The following is a 19,952-nucleotide window of genomic DNA, read 5'->3' on the forward strand; positions in this document are numbered from 1 at the left end:
TGTACCTTGACTTATCATAAGTGCAACTATGTTCGCCTACAACTATGTGATGAATAAAGCATTTTTCTTTTTTATAATTTTTGGCATAATGTTAGAAAAAGTGAAGACGAGTATGTAGTTTAATTTAGCAACGCAATGTCAAAATGACCCTGTATATCGCTATAGCCGCGTAAGTCTGGCAGTAGACCTGCTGCAAATGGTTCCTGAAAGGAAAGCAAGTTAGCCAGGATTTCTTTCCATGTGTCAGTTTTGATCTGAATGTATGCGGAAGCATGCAATATCATACAAACATCTTTGAAAGTCAGATTAACAGTTTGACAGTAAGATTTAATAGCAACAATATATTGAAGAACATGTAATAAATAATAAACAATTGTGTATCAATATTGCATACTTTCCTAAGATATTAAGTCCCTCGTGGGCTTTTATACTGTAGAGGAATGTCAAAAGAAAATATGAACTTATTTATTTCAAAGAATACACGCACCATCGATATATAGTAGTACTACACGTACTAGATCTGGCGTTCTGTACACTCATTGTGTTCGACTCGACTGTACTGCAATCCGTACACCTGACTGTAGTAAGATTTCAACATAGGTAGCTTGTGGTTATGTACGAAGTGACTCAAAATATAAGAATTCGAGTCTAAGTGAAAACCTGGATGTGAATAAAAAATATTAGTCTAATAAGTAAAATTATTAGTTTAAGGGGATAGGCAGACTGCCTTGGTGGCGTAGTTGTAATACAGTAGTTCAATGCTGAGGTCTCGGGCTCGATCCCGGGTCGAGCAAAGTGATATGGGTTTTACTCAATATTAGCCCGCAATCTGTGTTCCCTATATCGACGGTCCCTACGTATAGTATCGAAACTGCAAAATGCAATTTTGCGTAGGGACGTGTCGATGTTTAAACGGTCCTTATTAAAATGAACTGCATTTATTTAAGACAATAAGGGTCGAACTGCTTATCGCCATGGTAATTAACACTAAACAAGCGATGTTTATTCCACGGTTCCTACGTAAAGTATTGCATCTGAAAATACAATTTTGCAGATTCGATACTTTACATAGAGACAAATCGATACGGCGATAAGCTTGCCCCCTATCGCATCATGGGACAGAATACACACGGTGAAAAATGGTTTGCACCATTTGCGCCTTCGCCTACATCTTCGGGCATAAAAGGCGTGAGGGTAGGCAGAAGTACAACTAGTACAAGGGAATTTTGTTTCATGACATAATTGGGAGCATACCTATCGCTTTATGAGAATCAATATCTATTTTAAAGAACTATTAATATTTCTCGGTAACTCGTTTCGGTATAAACATTAATATACATTAATTTCATTATAAGTGCCTATTATAATAAAATTACTGGTAAATTGTAACGGGTAACATCACAAAAACACGTACCAGTTCATATTTCTAATAAAGATTGCTTGTTAAAGACTATTATCGTATTAAATTTGATTTTATGGGATCAACCGTGGAGTAATAAATTATAGCTTGTTAATATTTAACACTGTAAAACTAGGGACCGCTTACAGTTAATGTTAATGTACTCTGAGAAGTTAGTAAATATGTAAGGTCTCAGGATATTTCGTTTTATTACTAGCACTTATAATGTAGTACTAATATTTGCAAGTCTAAGAATGAATGAGGTTGACTCGCGGCTTCGCCTGCGTTTACTAAAAGTGTTTGTCCAATAATTTAAATCATCTTTTTTTGAACGATCCCATGAATGGTATCATTTTTTAATAGTTACAGAGCTTAGTGCGAATGATGCCACAAACGAAAATATCCAGGATATTCTCTATATCAAAATTCACTTAAATCTATTATATTATTATTATATATACAGACCAAAACGCAAACTTCCGCATTTGTATTGTATTTCAAATATTTGTATTTGTAGTGTTACTACTGGATATAATAAGACTTAACATCTCATGTCTCAGGATGGCGAGCGCAGTGGAATACCAAACAACTTAGTAATTGAAGGTGTTGGATGGTATTTCTACTGTTTATGGGCGGTCTTATCGCTTACCATCAGGCGAACGGCAAGGTCGTCTCGTCATTCAAAGCAGTAAAAAATAATGTTAATAGAATTTCATAGTTGAACATTTGAGGATTATTTTTGTCCCGTGGCTTGCGTTCACTTCACACAAATCACCAATCAAATTGTGCTAATAGGATTAGTTTACACTGGAACTTTACGTTTTATAGCAATTGCATCATGTGTACATAACGTAATGTGTGAATGTGCTTCCAGACACGCAAGAACTGCTGTTTGTAAGCGTTAACATGCACACCACGGTGCAATGTATATTGGATGTTTTCTTATTAGATTATCTGTTTACTTGGTTGTAAACTGGATTGGTTCTTACCAATTAGAATCAATAAGTACTTTCACAATTTCCCGATTCCGTTTATGTGAGCTTTCTTTAGTCATAGAATTTCTTTAATATATTTGTAGCTTAAGAAAAAAAAAATTACTATTGTCTCTGGACCAGATGGCAAAAAGTAATAGATACACACAGCAGTACAGGGATAGATGACATAGTGTATTCATGAAATTAAAAATAAGTATGTACACAGAATAATTATACCTAATTTTATGTAATTTATGTCGATGAAAAAACATCAGTTGAGATGGACAAATTGTCCGTAACCAGAACGTATCTTACTTCTAAACTTATTAATATTATAAATAGCGAATATTAGTGATATTTTCTTGGATCGCCACAATGATTGAGGAATCATATAGCGTGAAAATATCTTTACGAAGGTGAAGCAACAATACGTAAATTATACTTTAAGACCAATACGTAAATCATACTTTAAGTCCGTCGTTACGTCTTCGTTTTTATACCTTCATTCAGGATGCCTGTGAGATTTCAGCCCTATAATATCAATTAATTTTTAGTGCAGACATTAAAACAAGTTAGTTAATATGAAATAAATGATAACATTAACCAGTTTAACTAAGCGGTCACGGGTCGGAGTTGCGGGGTGAAACTGTTTATCTAGCTATTAAATGCGGCGCGGACCATCTGAAGTTTCTACTCAACTTCGATTCAAGGGAACTCGTGACCTGTTGGTGCTAAACCATTTCATTTTCTTCAAGATTGTGGTGATTATTTGGTGTTGAAGGTTTTTGAGCATATTTAATTTCAGTATTATTTTTTATAGATATAGGTATTAAATAAACTATATAATCTAAATAATAAGTGGTTGTAACTATATTTTTCTGCAATAAATTGGAGGAGATTTAAAAATAATGCTGCAATAACCTACTTGGGTGTGGAAAGGACTGCCTAGAAGAATGTCCGCAGGGTCAAATCCCAAGGGCACACACCTCAGACTTTTCTAAAAATCATGTGTGTATTTTTTGTGAATTATCGCTTGCTTTAACGGTGAAGGAAAACATCGTGAGGAAACCTGCATACATTAGAACTTAGCAGTTCTCTATAGGAATTTTGAGGGTGTGTGAAATCTACCAATCCGCACTAGGCCAGCGTGGTGGAATAGCGTCTAATCCTTCTCAGTAGTACAGAACCCCGTGCCAAGCAGTGGGACAGCATATAATACTGGGTTGATTTTAATACCTAAAAAGAGTGTTATTATATCGGTATCCAGCCACTTGGCATTCGGTACTAAAGCTAATGGAAGCCTGTTTCTAACTGCTTCTCATCTGGCTTCCCACTACCTCGGAGATGAAAAAATCACTATGATTATAATTTTTATTTAATATAAACCAATTACCAATTTTATAAAACGTTTTATGTACCGGTTGAAGTACTTCATCTAGAAATGGAGTAGGTTAGTCTTCATATACCTAAATTGGTAAGTACACAATTTACTTTTACACTGTACATATAATCTCCATTAATACAGCAAAACTTGAACATAATGGGAAGAAGTTTTTCAAAGGGGAATAATACATGTTCGCAGGCAAAGTTCTGTCTCAAAGCCCAATGGTCTTAAATATTTTGCGGCGTGGAAACCAATTAAGAGTGGGCAATTAAACCCGAGTTAGCGCCAGACTTGGCATTAAGCCGGATCTATCGATTTACCTCACCAACTCGCTGATGTGTGGTGCATACCTTTGTCAACGATTATGCTTTAATATCTTTATACTATTACTACTTGTGATGTTACTTACATAGCGGTGATAGCCGATCTTGTTTGCTCTTAATGATAGTCCACCTTAAAGGAATCGGCCTTACGGTATGCCGGCTATTGCGTAAAGCAAAGATTCCATAAAGTTTAGATATTACGATCATTGCCCAAATGACCTCTGAAGTCTGGTCAGCTTTAAATTGGAGCTTGAAAGTAATCATGTCAATGTAAAGAATTGGTAAATATAAAATCAGAAAGAGTGGCATCAGATAAAGATGTATTCAATAAACATGTATGACAAATAAATTCATGTATACTATAAGAAAGATTGAACTTTGTATACAGAGGGCGAAGGGTCGGCTATACACATCTAAATGTAAATATTTATGTTCGGAATTTTGTTAAATTTTAACCAAACTGTTCGGCGTTACATTGCTGTTGCGCGTGGTGTAAACGACGAGAGATAGTTGTTAAAAATGTTTATCATAATATTAATATTATAAATTTTAACAGATTAGACCTCGTTCAATGCGACGATAGCCTAGTTGGGTATGGAACCGTCTGCCGTGACGAATGTCCGCAGGTTCAAATACCAAGGGCACACACCTCTGACTTTTCTAAAAATCATGTGTGTATTCTTTGTGAATTTATCGTTCGCTTTAACGGTGAAGGAAAACATCGTGAGGAAACCTGCACATCTGAGAAGTTCCTCTAGAGGAATTTCGAAGGGTGTGAAGTCTACCAATCCGCACTAGGCCAGCGTGGTGGACTAAGGCCTAATCCCTCTCAGTAGTAGAGGAGGTCCGTGCTCAGCAGTGGGCAAGTATATAATACAGGGCTGATATTATTATTATTATAGACCTCGTTCAGATCACACGCATTAGACGCGCTGTAGCAAAATGCACCTTATTAATTAGGTACATGTATTGGCGCGCGTTTATCTATACTTATAATAAATCTGTAGAGAGGTCAATTCTGTACATGAAATATATTTCCAAAATAACTATCAGGGGGTGATTAGGGATCGATACTGATGCCAAAAATGCAATTAGTAAATTTTTTGTCTGTCTGTCTGTCTGTCTTTCTGTCTGTATAACCGTTATAGAAACAAAACCTACTCGACGGCTTTTAACGAAACTTGGTACGATTATTTGTCATACTCCTGTGCTGGTTATAGTATACTTTTCATCACGCTACAATTAATAGGAGCAGAGCAGTGAAGGGAAATGTTGGGAAAACGGGAGAAGTTACTCCATTTTTTAAGCTTCCGTCGCGTGTGCAACCTTAATGGTTAAAAGCCACACAAAAAATGATGTATGACGGAAATGTTCTCCTTAAAATTATGTAAAAAATATCCCATGACAGCATATGTCTATCTTTTATGGTTGACTCACAATAATACGTGTAACTCCCGATAGCTTAGCAGTTCGAAGCTTTCTCATTATATTTGTCTACTCTTACGTTTATAACACTCTCAGTCATCCCTAATTAAAAAGTTAACATTATTAAATATTCCATAAAAAGAATCATAGAAATCGGTATAGAAACACCAAAGTTATACATGAAATACGCTAATAATAAGCCATCATGCGTGAATACTGAATCATGCTATAAGGATTATTTTTGTATATATATAAGGTCGCGAACGCACAGGCAGGCGGCTTGCTTGGCACCTAGAGGCTAGCGAATCACCTAGCGAGTAGCTTCGTAAAACGAACATTCTCGAACGTTCGCGACCGGCTCCATTTTTGAAGTCCGAAATCCACGCGGGCGAAGCTGCGAGCGGAAGCTAGTATGTAATAAAAATTTGATCTTGTTTGACATTGAATCTTAAAAAACGTACAAATAGCGGGATTTTTATTCATATTAACATTAAAATGAAGAGAACTGCATTCAGAAGTTAGTGTTTACATAAAAACATATTTAATGTAATGCAACGTGTTACAAAATTAACGGTTTTCGCAAGTGTTAAAACCAGTTCTCATTTATTTAACGTAAGATTATTATCATATTCTAATACAAATTGAAGAGACGCATTTATATTTTAATATGTAGTGATCTTTTACATTTTTTAAATCTAATAAACAAATGTACTCAAACAGAACAATTCAACTGCAAACAAATCTTAGATACATTATCTATAACATTTTTAAAATAAAAACCGTTTAATCTAATAACTTGTACCAACCGCCGGATACAGCGCATATAGCCTATGGGATAAAAAAAGTTCGATCCAATTTCATTACCGGGCTATTTTATAGTGGCGTGTCCTGGCGCGGAGGCCCTGTAAAGGTGGCTGCATATATCTCTGTGTCACCATTCGCTATGCGTCCCTTTGTTTTACATTTCGCTCCATTGTACTACGCTCTTATATAGTAGTTTAATTTGGAATGTTTTTAGAGGCACCGGATCAAAGGCTTTTCATTTGAATTGACGGCTCAATTTAGTTCGGAGTCCGGTGATACTGAAACTTGGTGGTTTTCCCATGTCGGCTAACGTATTGGCAATGGTTTCAGAAGACTGTGAGACAGTTGTATTTGCTTTATTCGGGTTTTTGAAAATAAACTTGGCTGTGAGTGGATCTACTTTTTAATTATCGCTATATTATGTTTTATTAATTAACAGCACATACTAAATACGTAGGGCATAATTTAACTTAACCTTTTATGGTAAATTTTTATGATCTAAGCCAAACCAACGCATTCTATAGAAGTAGAGCGTTATGGAAAATAAATGACACCTATATTACTTGTAAGTGGCAATAGCCTAGTTGGTTGTAGAACAGACTGTTGGGATGAATGTCTGCTGATTCAAAACCCAAGGGCACACACCTCTGACTTGTTTAAAATCATGTGTGTATTGTTTGTATATATCGTTTGCTTTTACAGTTAAGGAAAACATCGTGAGGAAATCTGCAAACCTGAGAAGTTCTTTATAATTTTGATATTGGGTGTGTCGACTAAGGCTTAATCCCTCTCAGTAGAACCTAGAGGAGGCCCGTGCCCAGCAGTGGGACAGTATATAATACATACTACTAGTCTTACTTATAAAAAAATCGCAAAGCTAAATTTACTCGATCAGCTGCAAGTCAAAATCTGCCATCTTGTCTCTTAATAAGATTTGAACTAAGAACCGGTGATGTTTTTGACAGCTATTTAAGCAATTCTTAACCACCGCTAAAACAAGTTTATAAGTAACACTGATAATATAAAACGAAGTAGGTTTAAATATTAAATTTTTTGTATTTTCCTTAGAATAATTATATAGAAGAATACAAGCAATTTCTGTTTTATCTTCGATCTAACGCCCACATACTATCCTAAAATAATTAAGTTTTAACAACGTTTATTGACATGTCAATCTTTATTACTCGCTCCGACTTTAAACCAGCGTCAAGTCTTAAGTTTAAGTCCTTTTATTTTACGGCATATGTATCGAATTTTATTAGGAATAGATTTTATTAGTCTTATAATCCAGTTTCAATTGATGAGAGTATACAGATTAAAGAAAAACATGGGGAAGTAGAAGACATCGATGATAAAGATTTTTTTATTTCTTTTATAATCTATATATATAAAAATGAATCCCTATTTCCCTTGGTCACGCCTTCACGCGTGAACGGCTGGACCGATTTCACTATTTTTTTTTGTTGTGTTTGTTATTGACAGGAGAAGGTTCTTATGAAAGAAAAAATCAAAAATTGCGCGGAGAATTAGAAAATTTAAGAAAACTTAACGAAAATATTAATTTTATATAACCGTCATTTGTTTATAATAACTGTCAGCGATTGACAGAATGCACGCTGCAAATTCATACTTAAGACGGGTCAACGTCTGTCGGGTCAACTAGTGGTAGGTGAAGATTTTGTTCACTTGTTTGAATCATTTTGAAAGCTTTACGACTATAATCTACCGTATTTAAAATTCTTTGTATATGCAAATTTGATTTTGAGGTTAATAAGTTTATTCACACTAGTTGGAAACGCCATCTGCAAACTTGTGGCACTCTTTAATGAATTTCCTCCCATGGTGTTTTCTTGGCGTTATGACTACATTCAAACAAGGTTTAAAGAGTTTTCACAGTAGGCTGTGGCTTGTCTGTGCTCCTGGCACTGCCAACGCGCATTGGCAACGGTAACCACTTACCATCTGGTGGGCCGTTAGTTCATCTGCTTTCAGCAGCAATAAAAAAATAAGGTTATCTATTTTTTTTATTTATGTTTTATTTAGGCTTTTTGTCAACAAAAACATACCAACTCTATTTAATCTCGCAATAGAAAACAAACAGATTGAATAATAGTCATAGTCATTACAACCCAACTAAATGATGGTGGCTAAATTACAGAGCCCCTTTGCCACATCAATTAACTTTTATTTCACCCTAAAGGTTTTAGTCTCTAATTATTATCGGATATTCGCAATTTTACACGTATAACTAAACCGAGATTGATTATCTATTTCCTCTTAAACACTTCTAGATTGTTCCCGCGCTCACGTCTTTTATTCAGTGCAGGAATTAACTAAACTTTATTATCGTTAATCTATTCTGAATACCTCAACCGAGTTAAAGTTGACCGAAACAATATTTGGCCCCAACCCCTGGTATCTTAATAAAGATGCATGATGAAAGGTTTTTTGAATAAATGATGACCCGCCCTTGTTATTAGGTTATCTTTTGTCTCTTTCTTGCGTGTACCTCTCGCTCTCTCACGTGTTATTGCTGAATACGAATGGGCTAATATATCAGAATTGAGACGATATCGTTCGTCCATTTCATATCATTTCATAAGTTGCACGTTTTACATATATGGGGGCTACTTACATTTATAGTAATGTGGTTTCGTGTAATGTATATTTTTTGTATTTATCTTAAATTTCTTTTGCCATTTTGTTCTTAGTATTGGAAAAAATTAAACATCAAGTCATATTTAATTGATTTCTTATGTTTACGCGAATGTACGACATAAAAATAAACCTATTTTAGGGATATTATCGCGGTTTTTTATATTATTAATCTCTCCCAACATTTCAAAGACTTCCCCCGTGAACATAACGATTGGAGTCTTCGAAACGTCGGGAAAAAATGTAACATAAAAAACCTCGATAAAATCCTTAAAATGTTTTGTTCGAATGTCATATTTATTTATTGTATTGACAGTTTACAACAGAGAATACACATAATAAACATTCTTTTAACGTATTGTAGTAGTATTACAGCTGGGGCCTTATTCTCTATCCCGCACGTTATTTTAACAGTGCGTAACAAGCTTACGTAACACAACGCGTCATGTTTAGGACTATAGAAATTTGGCTTACAGAATACCATTCCACGCACATTTCTCGAAGATAACATGACACGGCCGCGTTACGCGTTTACACTATCATATAGAATAAGGGCCCAGAAGTCTTCTATAATCGCTGATGTCTTATCCTCTTCCAGTGACTGTCCTGAGCCGAGGTCGTTACGTTAGTGTGTTGCCCTCAGCATGGTCGCTCAATTGTCAAGGGTTGCGAGTGTCTAATGTGTGCTCAGCCAAAAGTCCGGTGTGTTTGTATAAGCCGGCCCTGGTCAGGCTAACAAACATAAGGTCTTGTTAAAAACCGTATTACTTTTCTTATAGTAAACTTGCCAAACTAACAAACGTATGTCATGTTAAAAATAAAAACAGCAACATTTCTTTACTTACAAATAACTTCGGAATGCGTTATAAATTACAGTACAAACGAATTACAAACATATATACATATAAGTTGATGTATATCGGTTGTTTTTCAAATTCACTAAATAGCCTTTTTAAATAAAGCTTTTAGGAGCTTTTCGAGCAAACGAGTCATCCGATCTCTGCCGATCATAAATATCCACAACTGCGTCTTTAAATGGAAAGGAAAAGAAATTTCAACAAATGGTTTCCATTTACAAAAAACCTAAGCCATTGTATTATTAGTAAAACACTGACGGACTACAAGAATTAAAAATCTTGTGTACCTATTTAAATAAAAGCGGCTATATCTTAGTTGGGTGTGAATCGGACTGCCGAGACGAATGTCCGCAGGTTCAAATCCTAATCAATTAGTTTTATTTCAGAGTCAAACATTCACTTTAATATAAGTTTTGTTTTGAGTCAAATCACTGTATTGTTACCCATAGGCTCTACTTAAAAATACACGAAGTATTGAATGCTAGTTTTAAAGCTGGTGGTAGGTCTCATATGTGAGAATCCGCCGGGATAGGTACCACCGCAATGTGTATTTCTACCGCCAAGCAGCAGTGTGTAGTCACTGTTGTGTTCCGGTTTGTAGGACATTGTAGCCAGTGTAACTACTGGACATAAGACATTTTATGTCTCAAGAAGGCGAGCGCAGTGGTATACCTAACAATACTTTGTAATTCAATGTGTGTTGTTCTTTCAATGTATGGTGTTTCTACTGTTTATGGGCGGTGGTATCGCCTACCATCAGGCGAATGGCAAGCTTGTCTGGTCATTCAAAAGCAATAAAAAAAGAAGTCTGGTCTCAAGTCGGGTTGAAAGCACTGCGACAAATCTGAACAGTTGATCGCTCGAACCTGAAGTGTAATGACCGCCCAGAGACAGCGGGAGTAGGGTAGTTCATTTATGGCAAGGAGCGATAGTAAAATCTGGCGCCATTTTGTAACATATACCTACATTGTTGATGTGGATATATTGTGGTTGAATATGTTGTACTTTGTAGATAGCAAATATTTAGCGATCGTATACATATGAATACATTGTAGACTGGCCATTTTGTTTACTAATATGTTATCTAAATGCCAGTTTGTGAGGATGTTTGTGTGCTTGTTAGAATTGAAGGCAGAATGCTTTCGATGAATAGGGATAGAATTTAGCAGTCAGTCTACGTCCTAGAATACCTAACGTATAGATTTTGGTTTAGTTTTTCGTTTATAATATACTTATATCAAATAAAACATGGTATAAGTAATAATATTTTAAATTTTTTACTGTTTTATTGACGATATCCTATAAATATATATATAAATAAAAATTAATCACTGAAATGTTTGTACGTGCATAACTTCCAAACTACTGTGCCAAATTCGATAAATCTTTATTTTATGTATTCGTCAAAGTCTGGAGAAGGTTTTGTATCAAAGAAAAAATTATGCAAGTTAAGCGGAACTTTAAAATATTTAAGAAAATGAACGACAATATTAATTTTACATAACTGTCAGCGATTGACAGAATGCGCACTGCAAATTCATAGTTAAGAAGAAGTTAGTTAAGTTAACGTCTATCGGATTAGCTAGTATATCACTACATAGTATAGAACAAAGTCGCTTTCTCTGTCCCTATGTGTGCTTAAATCTTTAAAACTTCGCAACGGATTTTGATGCGTTTTTTTTTTTAATAGATAGAGTGATTCAAGAGGAAGGTTTATATATATAATAATAACATCCATTAAATAGTCAGCATTGCACCCGTGCGAAGCCGGGGCGGGTCGCTAGTCTATAATTTAAAAGAATCGCTGAATGTCTGTATAAGCGAAAATTTCTAGAGCAGCTGAACCGATTTTGCTAATTCTTTTTTTATAATATTCCTTGAAGTACGAGGATGGTTCTTACGGAGAAAATATTTAAAAAATGCCTTTAAAAAGTCTAAAAACAACACTTTTCTATATTCACATACAAAGATTCGTAATAATACTTAAAAGTCAATTTGAACTTTAACACCATACCATAAAGTTTAAGTGTTAGTGGAGGGTTCCGGGAAAGCAAAACAATTGAGTGACGTTAGCATCGTATAAATATAAATGTCATTATGTCGACTGTTAGGCGGTACGAAGTTCTCCGGTACAACTAGTTACCACGAAGATGCATTGTTTACGCAATAATTTCACCGCATTATGTGACGGTGTTTGAATATGCAGTTATGTATGTATGTAAGAAGAATTTTCATTCATAATTAATCGCCGCAATTATCTCTATAGTGTACTTAGAGCTTATAATTATTTTCCAATACGTTTGTAAGAAGCATTAGTTCAAGAAATAAATGTATATCTTTTGGTACACAAAGCTTTGAGTTTAGTTAGGACTTGGGTTCAATCTCCTTAGGGAAGAAAAGAGGGACATTTGGAACACCTTACTCTACTACACATTAGGACGGAAATACGTTCGGCGAACTGTTGATGCATTTATAAATCAGTTTTTATCTAATATGAATAAACAATGATTTCTTGTATTGAATGAAAACTAAACCTGGATGTTTGGAACTTTCTAAGTATTTTTTCAAAGTTTTTGCTGTTGTTATTAACATTTTAACTGGTCAACGACCCTTAATGACTCAAGTAAAAAATATTTATAACGTATCGTCTTCAGAGATGTAAGCGTAGTTTTATAATGTTATTATTCGTAGTTTATTTTTGGGCAGAAGTCAAACACCAAGTAAAAAAATATAGTTACACATCTTGGCTCTCTGATATGACGTTCTTCAAAAAATAATATCAATTAAGTATAGGGCTCTTTTCCGTCTGCGGGAGCGATTCCGTTTGTTTGCAATTGCATTCTATTCGACGGGCAGCTTCGTTAGCCGTATAAAGTCAAAAAAACCCTATTTATGGATACGGCTGCCAAAACCACCCTTCGACTAGAACGACCGTAATTGCAAAAAGACGGATATACGGAATAGAGCCTCCTGCTTATTTGTATTTTTAGACCACAAGACGTCTACGAAATGTCTTGAAATGTAAGCAAAGGTCCCAAAACACATTAAGCATTCGGCATAGTGTTGCATAACATGATAAGTTTATGTTCCACGCGCAGACGCTGCAGCTGTGATCTACACCGAACACTTGTATGAAACTTGATTCGCCTACACTGCTCTAAAGATTGTACACACGTGGGATGTTAGCTTTTTAAATTATCAGTCTTACTTTTAAAAATTCGTATAGCTATGCTTAGTTAAAAGCCAAATTTACTCGATCAGCTGTAAATCAAAACCCGCCATATTGCCTCTAAATAAGGTTTAAACTAGGAAACTTGATGTTTTTTACAGCTATTTAAGCAATTATTAACCACATTTTAACGCTAAAACAAGTTTATAAGTAAGACTGTATGTGCTAAAAGTGGTTGTGTATTATTTATTTTTAGGTTATGTGAAGACAATGGGCTCTTAAGGAGCTAATTATTTGCTCCGTTTATATTAATTGTAAACAACGCTCTTACTAAGTCATTATATGTATAGGTAATGAATAATTAACAAATGAGTTATAAAGTGATTTGTGTAAATAGATACAAATATTATATTTTTCATTATTTATGATGTTAAGAAATGAAACAAATCTGTAGAATCTTGTGAAACATTCAATTTAAAACTCGGAATAATTAATTACACGTTGTATTTAATATTTAATTAATCATTATTTATTTCTAATTGATATTGCTTACAATTGGTAGAATAACAATTAGTTATGCCCCGCGATTCAATAAAAAATAGTATGGATTAAACGGATGTTTACCAAAATTAAAAATAACGAACATTATATAAGTCCACGGACGTATGTAACTGACTTTAGAAATCGAAATTCACAGTTGATTCGCGGCCGCAAACCAGTCACCACGTTAACACACACACATTTGCCGTCTGTCAAGACATTTTAGACCTTATTTCTATCCACTAAAACTCTAAACCCAAGAACCGAAATGCAGGCAAGTTGTTTTACTACGAAGCCAAACTCCCCGCTGCGCATGCGCATCTAACTTCAGTCTGGTACAAACAGTATCGCGATAAGGTCGTGTTCGTTATAAATTATCGTAATATTTAAAAAAATACGTTAAATTTGCAAACTATTATGTATAACGAGTGTTATATTTACATAAAAACGTTACTGTGAGTGCTAGTGGCAGTTAGGTGTGTCGAAAGTGCTGTAAACAATGGAAGACGTGTTCACCATAAAAGTAAAAACAAAGCCGGACAAACGGAATGTTTATCCATCAGAGAGGCGGTATTCCGCGTCCACAGTGTCGGGGCTGGCCTGGGTCCACATCGCCCTCGCCGCCACATCGTTCCTACTCGCCTGTCTTGCGATAGTTAGCCCGAATGAACCAAAAAACAATGATAGAAATACCACAGAGTACTTCGAGACGGAAACAGAGAACAGCACGGCTGTATACAATAACGATTACGTTTTGATATTGGCGCCGAGTTTGATAACCGCTTTTGGTCTGGCGGCGGGCGTTGCGAGCATAATGGCATCTGTTAAATGGTACATAGACCACAACATCACGTGGTTGTTCGTTATTTCAACTTTTCAACAATCATATCGTTCGCTTCGTTCATGATGATCGCTATCTGGTTTGTGACGACGTCAGAGGGCGATATATCAGATTTTTATAAGGACAAAGTCCTTTCAAGGATTATATGGTGGTGAAACATACCGATGTGTTGGAGAGAAACGAATTCTCACATGATAATATCATTAAATACGACGAAAGAAGAGCCTCAAGACTCGCATTTGTTTACTAAGCACGTGCTGTCGATAAATATCATGATTGCCGCGTTCTTGGAGCTGCTCTGGTCCATTCTTAGCGTTAAAATATCATACAAGGGCATGAAGAATGACTACAGAGAAGACAATAACGACCGAAGAGGCAACTGCGTGTCTGTAGTGACGAAAATAAAAGGGAATAATACGAAAAAACTGCCGCGAAATAGTAAATTACTGCCGCCGAAACCTGATTTGATCGAACATTATCCTAGTAAGAAGATAAAGAGGATATTCTTGGCTCAGGGGGACAGTGGCTTCTATCTTAAAGGTCAGACTAACAAAGCAAAACAAAACACGGAGACCAGCTCCGAGTTTTACAAAAGAGAAGGAGATGATGAATTTCTTGAACAGATGCGCGTCCTTTGACGGAATGTCCAATCCGGAGATGAGAACGCCGAGTGTGCAGTCAGAATCAGCTCTAAACCCGATACCAGAAGTGGCCAGTGTTGAAATAAACATGGAGAACCCAGAGCCCAAGGACAGGATGACGCCGGTGAGCTGGGGCGACACACCTATCACACGATATACAACCAAAACACGTTGAATTTAGAAAACATATTCGTTTTAAAAATGCTGAAAAGAAAAGCGAAGATATCGGTGAAATTAAAGAGTGATTAATTGCCCGTGAAGGCGGTTTCGCTAAGCGGATTCACACAATGTTGATAATGTAACTAACTGGCGTACATTAGTTTTTTATTGGTGTAAAGACAATAAGGCTATTCTGCCATTGTTGAGTATAAAATGTTGAATCAGCAGCGTTCATTAGGAATGGGAAGTGTCCATTCGTCGTGGCGGTAAAAACTTGTCTAATCACAAATTTATACCTAAATATGTTAATTAAGTCTTTTTATGCACAAAATGTGTGTTATTTATTTATGTTCAGTTGTTTATGGACATACAGGCGTGTCCACTTGTAGAGTACAATCTAACAACAATGATCTCCTTATGTATGAAATAGAACAATTGTGGACAGTGGACGCATATTCACACATTAACTTGTGTGAGATCTGTAAGTGTTCGACTTATTTTGAGTTTATAAAAACAATTTAATATTCCACGACCACGATTCTTTTCAAAACTCACAACTTAATAATTTTAAAAGAGTATTTATCGAAACACCTACCGCTTTTCAAAAAATATCCATGCAAACAAATTACTCTACATTTATTTGACTCTGATTTAGCAAACCGACTTACCTTACTGATAATATTTATTTACATTAGATATTAATATACCTGGTGGCTATGTTTTTGCCATAAATAGTGGCAGAATTATAATCGAAAAGCCACTGCATAGAAGCCAGAACACTGCTTGTTCTTAGATCATTTTATTATTTTTCTGGGATAGATAAAGTCTTCAAACGTTTAGCAACAAAAATCTACGTCAATAAATTCCGTTATAACTAAATATCTTTGAAGTTAATGTGTTGCGTACGTAATATATTACAATCGACGCAAATTAAAATAAACTCTTACACATGACCCCTTAAATAGAATTTTATCTACGTCTTACGACTTATTATCTTAGGTCGTGTAATTAGAAAGACAGACGGAACACCCAATTATTTAAATATCACTGCCGTTTATAAATAGAATATGCAACGACGTAATAGTTACTTGATTCTTCTTTGGACTTCTCCTGCATCAACAATTTAAATGTTTATTGATTATTTTTTTAAGCATTTTTGATGCTAACGGTTATCGATTGAATGTGGAGTATAGAATTATGCAAATTTATGCGATTTCAGTTTGAAAGTGAAATGTATTCATGTACGCAAAGTTACATAAATATTTTCACGTCTACATACATAATTATGATTGAACAAACTGTCCGAATGATTTTTTGCCAACTCTGAATTGATGTTCGCAATCCACAGCCCTTGAAGTGTTCAAATAAAAACTGGGAACTGGTTTAAGGTCAGGCCGAGTGTAGGCCAAAGGCAACGCGTTAGGTCGGAGAAAGATTTTAACAAGGTCATATTAGCCCTGTGATAAACATTGTTTCATTGTTCAGTCTTTATTAATAACTAAATGTTTCTCGCAGTTTCTCCTGCTTGAAGTATTTCCCGACACAAAAGTCCCTAAAACACTGTGATCTGTGGTCATTTGTAGGATGCTAAGATTTATTAAAAAGAAAATCCTACGGGAACTCAAGATCAGGATAAAAGTAGCATATATACGCTATACCACCATGTCTACCTATGCATAAAATTTGATCCAAATCAGTGTCTTGTCCGTTACTTCTAACAAACATCTAAACGTTTTGGCCAACTTTAGAATGTATAACATTCGTAACAAAAGTTTAGGTCTTTCGTCTCACGTCGAGTTGTTGCTTTTCAGTAGACTACATATTCGAAATTATAGAGCTACTGAGGCGTGTTTCACGCAGCCTCCTTCACCTTTAAAGCGAGCGATAATTAACAATTAAGGTCACTATTGCTATGTATTTTTTACCACTGATGAAAATTATATAATTGACCAAATTTTTTTTTATAAGTTTATTTGCAAATAGTACTGTACACAGTTTTGTCCCCAGAAAGAAGCAACAGCCTCGATGCACTGGGTACCAACAATCTCATAGAATAGACTGTATCATGTAGCCTGTTGGTGATGATGATCACGTACAATCTAATAACCAGCTTATTAATTTTGTCCGTTCCATAAATAATACAATAAATGTTCACAGTAACTTGCAATCGTAAATGCCGTATCAAGTGTCGACTATTGTGTGGTGTTTTATAGGCAAAGTTATAACTAGTTATCGGGCTTCTAATGGATCTTTTAATTAGATATTTTCATTAATAGTTTTACTCATTTTAAGATATACTCTACCTTTATCAGCCATATTTGAAAATGATTTTTTTGTGATTTGACTGTCTCGGTGGCGTAGTAGCGTACTGCATGGGGTACGGCAGCGTCCTGGATTCGAATCCCGGGTCGGGCAAAGTGATGTTTGGGTTTTTCTGCTCAGTATCAACCCAGAGTTTGGAATTTGTGCCCGATGGCGATAGGCTCGCCCCCTATCACATCATGGGACGGAACATACTTGGCGAATAGTGGGAACTTTGGTTGCGCCGTAGCATACTCCTTCGGGTATAAATGCGTGATGATGTGTGTGTGTGTGTGTGTTTTTATGATTTGTTTAGGCAGCTTTTAGTGGTTTTGTTAGTAATTCAAGAGATTTTGTGTGGCTGCGTCTCTTTCCAAATGCCCTTGTGTCTGCAAGTTACTCATATTACTGACCGAGTTAACAGTTTAAATCAGCGAATGACACGCGATATCTTTAACCGCACGTGCAAATCAGGCGGGGATTTAGGCTTGAACCATTGACGTTTACGTAGTGCATACATATATATCGATGGTTTGAACGATAAGGCAGCTGAAATACCTGAATAATTACTAAATTAAGGAGAAAAATATTCATGTTGGTATCTTAAGATTTCTTTCATTTCGTTTATATTGTTAATGACTGCAACGTATGGAATGAATACAGCACTAAATATTGTAAAGAATTCTCATTTTTTTCGTCTGTTTGACTTAACGCGTTAATATATTGCCCTACGCGGTCATATACCATGCACACCCAATGTTATGTATTTGAGATTATGCGCTCGTAGAGATACAGAGTCCAATATATTTATAAGTCACAAAAATATACTCATTTATTGTCCGGCTGTCAAAAATTTATAAAAATAGACCATATTTCATGCGTATTAAAGTCGCCTTCAAAGGGCTGCCTGCAGCTGCTTAGCAGTTGACAGGTAAGTGATGGGTTAAGGCATCAATGAGTCTTTGGTTATTGTTGTGGGAAGCGACCACTTACGATCAAATAAACGCTTTGTTTTGTCTCTTAATATTATAGTAGAACAGTAGACATGTTCTACCGTAACACCAGTCCTCAAAGATACGGACGAACTATCAATTGTATTATACGAATCGTTTGTAATATACGAAGTATTTTATATTTAAAATATATCAGAATAAAGTTAGTTGATTCCGCACTCAGCAGATGTGCTGGAAACCAACTATGGTTAAAAAGTTAACAATTAGAGCCTAAACCAATAAACATTTTACTAAACCTATACAATGAATTTAATCAATGTTTTTTGCCTTTGAATCTTATTGGAAACATGTCACAAAACATGGTTATTGTTTTTTTTTAATAATTACTGCGGTTCCTTTCGCGTTTTATTGAGTGAATGTTATTGAACATTACTTACTCATTTCATTTTCTGTCGTATAGTTTATTGGTTAAGGTACTTTTTGTTAATTTATGATGGATCCGACCCTGTCCAATAATGATATGATATTAGATTAAGACTGAATATTTTGTATTTTTATACATTAAAATATTATTTAAAGGCCTTTGTTTTAATTCTAGATATTTATTTGTGAATATCAATTTGGATATTTTATGAGAACAATAGCATTTTTAAAGGAATATTAAATGAATAAGTGTTTTGAATAGTCGAGCCCCCTTATTCATGGACGTTTTTTTATCTAAGGACAGAATAAATAAAGTTAAAGTTGTAGTGAGTAAAAAAAAATATTTATTGTCCTTTATATATTGGCCTTTTTTGTCTATTAAGTATATATTGGTCTTGATTGTTGTATCTCAATATTAGCCAATCATAACGGCCCTATGTCTACGCACTGCGAATGCTGCCATGCCTTATAGCTATATATGCCTAGCTTTTCTCCGCTCTTAGATAAATAACGTCTATGAATAAGGGGGTAAAAGTTTACAATTGACGAGGAATGTCTTCATTCATCTTATTCAGTTTGAATAAAATATTAATATTCCATAGGTAAGTATGTACAGCAAAAGCACCTTAACAAATTCATAACTTCATAACGCTTCTACGCGTTAATTTCTATCGAAATTTTCTTTTATCTTATATGTAAAGTCAGTTAAAGCCTTTGAAGTTTATTTTAAAGAAGAAAAATCGATGGTTGACGAAAGCCAAAGAAAACAAAAGCTTAAAAACGATGTTAAAATTTTTAAGCTACTTCTGAAGTTGACTGTACATAATTTGGTAATTAAATACTTACCCCCTTATTCATAGACGTTTTTTATCGAACGACCGAGTAAAGCTGTGATAACAAGTCTGTTTCTCAGTGCTGACGGCATGGCAGTCTTCACAGTGCGTAGACATAGGGCCGTTGTGATTGGCTAATATTGAGATACAACAATAATAGCCAATCACAACGGCCCTATGTCTGTTTCTCAGTGCCGTTGGGCACTAAGAAACAAGCTTGTTATCACAGCTTTACTTCGTCCTTAGATAAAAAACGTTTATGAATAAGGGG

At 35.2% G+C, this 19,952-nt stretch overlaps 1 non-coding gene across 1 annotated transcript; it reads left to right on the top strand.

Moving 5' to 3' along the window:
• Nucleotides 1-13,711: 13,711 nt before the first annotated feature.
• On the top strand, nt 13,712-19,003 carry LOC115444516. Its single transcript, XR_005112544.1, has one exon. It is a non-coding gene; the product is annotated as an uncharacterized LOC115444516 (transcript).
• The last annotated feature ends 949 nt before the right edge of the window (nt 19,004-19,952 follow it).

The sequence above is a fragment of the Manduca sexta genome, chromosome 18, assembly GCF_014839805.1.
Source record: "Manduca sexta isolate Smith_Timp_Sample1 chromosome 18, JHU_Msex_v1.0, whole genome shotgun sequence".
NCBI classification, from domain to species: domain Eukaryota; kingdom Metazoa; phylum Arthropoda; class Insecta; order Lepidoptera; family Sphingidae; genus Manduca; species Manduca sexta.